The sequence below is a fragment of the Marmota monax genome, unplaced genomic scaffold (assembly GCF_021218885.2).
Source record: "Marmota monax isolate L192 unplaced genomic scaffold, Marmota_monax_Labrador192_F-V1.1 WCK01_AAM20220418_F8-fsc00095, whole genome shotgun sequence".
Classification (NCBI taxonomy): domain Eukaryota; kingdom Metazoa; phylum Chordata; class Mammalia; order Rodentia; family Sciuridae; genus Marmota; species Marmota monax.
Window position 1 is genome coordinate 6,036,557 of NW_026695244.1, and position 3,909 is coordinate 6,040,465.

Below are 3,909 nucleotides of genomic sequence, written 5' to 3' on the forward strand. Positions count from 1 at the left end.
ACTAGCCAATTTCATATGTGTTTTCTCATTCGCTCCTCACAACAATCTTTTGCTCTGACCATCTCCTTTTTCCAGATGAATAAACTAAGGCAAAAAGAGAGGTTAAATAGATTGTCCAACTTTACTCAAACATGAGTTCAGCTTGAATGAGGAAGCAATATAGTTTTCTAAGTTCCCTTAGGCTAGACATGAAATGCTGTGAATTCACAAAAAATCTCAGGCACTGGGTTGATAAAGATATATGTCAGACTTTTCAAAGTAAAATATATATTCATTTTAGAATATTGGTGGTGGTGGTTTTATTGTCAAAATCCACAATAGTAAATAAAACAGTGGAGCTCAATGTGACTTTAATGTTTGTTTTCTTTTTCCAAATGTCCTCACTATCACAAGAGGTGCAGAACCATCATTCACAGCACTCACATATCTGTAGGGTAGCCATCCGGCCAAAGGTGCCAGGTAAAATACAGGATGGCCAGTTAAATTTCACTTCAAATGAAACACAAATAATGTTTTAGCACTGCACACAGTACATGCAGGTGTACCTGTGCAACTGCAGGTAAGATTGAGGAAATGGGAGCCAGAGGGTATGATCCATGCACAATGTCTAATGGGGACAGAGGAGTCCATATTCCACACACAGCATGGGACATATTGATTCTAAAATATACTTATTGGTGGGCTGGGGATATAGCTCAGTTGGTAGAGTGCTTGCCTCACATGCATAAGGCCCTGGGTTCAATCCCCAGCACCACCAAAAAAAAAGAAAGAAAGAAATGCTACATTAAAAAAAATAAAATATACTTATTGTTTATCAGGCCAAAAAGAGAAAACCTGAGTGGCAGGGGTGGGGTTCCAAGAGGCCTGGAAATAAACTAGCCCCTTCCTCATAAAAAAACGGAGGATGAGTCATCTGGCTTCCATTTTTTCAAAGTCTTCTGAAGGATACTCTCCCTCTTTTCAGTCTTCACTTATTTGACAAAATCTGTCTTGGAATATGATGGGGAAAATAGGGGAACTGTAAAACTCAAATTTAGCTGTATTTCTGTATTTTTATTAAGTCTGGTAACCCTACATCTGGCCAAGTAGTTTGGTCACCATTCTCATACTGATCCCAACACACTATGACACAGGTTTTGTCAAGGAAGTAAAGACAGAAAGAAGGGAGTCCTTTCAAAGGACTTTGAAAAGATGAAAGCCAAATGACATATTGTTCAGCTTTTTATGGGAGAAGGGCTAGTTGGTCTCCAGGACCCTGGAGCCTCACCCCTGCCATTAAAGTCTTCTCTTTATGGCTCAGAAATTGAACAACTTGTCAGGCACAGTGGTGCATTCATGTAATCCCAGCATCTCAGGAGGCTGAGGCAGGAGGACCACAAGTTCAAAGCCAGTCTAAGCAATTTAGCAAGGCCCTAAGCAACTCAGCAAGACCCTGTCTCTAAATAAAATATTAAAAAGGGTTGGGGATATGACTTACTGGTTGAGTATTCTGGGTTAAATCCTCATTATCAAAAGAAAAAAGAAAGACAGAAAGTGAACAACTGTGGACAAATCTCTTACCCTCTCTAGCCTCAGTTTCCTTATCTGCAGGTTGTAACAGTACTCTTAGTTATCAGAAATAAAACATGTAATGTCATTTGGCTGACTTCCACAGATAAGTGCTCAGTTGAGACCTCACTGAAGCTTTAAACAGAAACCCAAATGATTATAAAAAGAGAAGCTATCTGGAGAGAGGGCAAGAGTTCACATGAAAGTGGATGCAGTTGTACCTGTGCAACTGCAGGTTAAGATTGAGGCTATGGGGGCCAGAGAGAACAATGCATGCAAACTATTTAAGGGGGACAGAGGATTTCATACTGACCTGCTTTTCTGAACAAAAATAAAAGACACCAGATTTTTAGTAAAGTAAAAATTTCATAACTAGGGCAAAAGCAAGGATAATCTATAAATCACTCTCCCTGTAGTAGGTTTAAATGGTGAATTGAAATGTGTGCTAAATGAAAAAGAAAATATAAAGACTGGGCATAAACAACTTGGAGTAGGATCAAGTTAAAATCACAAGGAAATGAACCCCACCAATGCTTGAGACTGTGGATAATGGGTATCATGAAGTAGGGCAGTGCTGTGGACTGAACTATGGTCCCACCAAATTCATATGTTGAAACCCTATGTGACTATATGAAGTCATAAAGATGGGATCTCATCTGATAGGATGGTGACCTAATAAGAAGAGGAATGGGAAGATCAATCTCAATCTCTCCCTTTCCTTCTCTCTCCCTCCCCCTTCTCTCCCTCTCCCTCCAACCACACACTATGGCAAGACCATGTAAGAAGAACACAGACACTCCTAAGTAAAGAAGAGAGCCTTCTCCAGAATCCAACTATGTTATCACCCCCCCCATCTTTGACCTTCAGCCTCTAGAACTATGAGTATAAATTTCTGTTGTTTGATTATAAATTTCTGTCCATGATATTTTGTTATGGCAGCGGGTGCTGACTAAGCCAGGCAGTAAGGAATTAAAATCTGTAGGAGCACCAGTGTAACATGTTTTAAGAAACTTGTATGAAAAGATTACAGTGATTTAATATCAAGTAGAATATAGAGCAAGGAAGAGAGATGGAGTCCGTGAGATGAAGAGACAAAAGCAACCTAGCAATGGACGGAATATTCAGGAATGAAGGTGCTCTCCCCTTGTTAGCAGCCTTCGGTTTATCAAGGCTCTGAACAAAAGGAATTGATGATGGAAGCTTAGACACCTCACCTGGAGGGTGTGGGTTGGATACAGGTTGACAAGGCTGCACTATGAGTGTTCAGTGCTGGTGGGAGAGATCTAGATTCTAACTTCAAAATTCAGAGAACTTTAATGCATTCTCATTGATATTTTGCTTGGATTAAAAGGGGGAAAATAAGGCACAATCAAACGACACCTCCTGTTCAAGTTTCATTCACTTAAGCCATCCAATCATCCCAGGGATTTGAAGAAGCAGGCTGTTGTGGTTTAGACATCGTGTCCCCCAAAAGCTCACAGGTGAGACAATGAAAGAAGATTTGGAGGAAAGATTATTGGGTTATAGCCTTAACCTAAACAGTGAATTGATCCCTGATGGGATTAACTCGGTGGTGGTTGGAGGCAGGTGGGGTGTGGCTGGAGGAAGTGTACATATACTAAAATTGGAATACAGAGAAGATTAGCATATCCCCTGTGCAAGTATGACATGCAAATTCATGAAGTATTCCATATTTTTTAGATGAATGGATAAAAAAATGTGGCATATATACACAGTGGAATATTACTCAGCACTAAAAGAGAATAAAATCATAGCATTTGCAGGTAAATGGATGGAGTTGGAGAAGATAATGCTAATGAAGTTAGTCAAACCCAAAAAAACAATGCCGAATGTTTTCTCTGATATAAGAAGCCTGATTCATAGTGGGGTAGGGAGGGGGAGCATGGGAGGAATAGATGAACTCTAGACAGTGCAGAGAGGTGGGAGGAGAAAGGAGGGGGCAGTGGGTTAGAAATGATAGTGGAATGTGATGGACATCATTATTCAAAGTACATGTATGAAGACATGAATTAGAGTGAATATACTTTTTATACAACCAGAGATATGAAAAATTGTGCTCTATATGTGTAATATGAATTGTAATGCATTCCGCTGCCATATATAAAATTAATAATAAAAAAATAAATAAAAAGCCTGGGGATGTGGAAGTCAGCACTCTGCACCCGGACTGTCTAGCCAACTTACCACTCATGACAACAAGCATAGTATGTAGGACACATGAAAGTCACATGTGGTCCTGTCTCCACTGGCCTCCCTGTTCTAGCTTTCATTTATAAATAAAAGGTGGCACCCCTGATGATCATCCCTCCCTTTCCATCATTGGACCTAAGTCGGCACCTA

At 40.0% G+C, this 3,909-nt stretch overlaps 2 non-coding genes across 2 annotated transcripts; both read left to right on the forward strand.

Annotated features, from left to right (window-relative positions):
- The first annotated feature begins 684 nt into the window (after positions 1-684).
- Positions 685-757, forward strand: Trnav-cac (transfer RNA valine (anticodon CAC)). The gene has a single exon. It is a non-coding gene; the product is annotated as a tRNA-Val (tRNA).
- A 2,383-nt stretch (positions 758-3,140) lies between these two features.
- On the forward strand, positions 3,141-3,246 carry LOC124105806 (U6 spliceosomal RNA). The gene has a single exon (XR_006855878.1). It is a non-coding gene; the product is annotated as a U6 spliceosomal RNA (small nuclear RNA).
- The last annotated feature ends 663 nt before the right edge of the window (positions 3,247-3,909 follow it).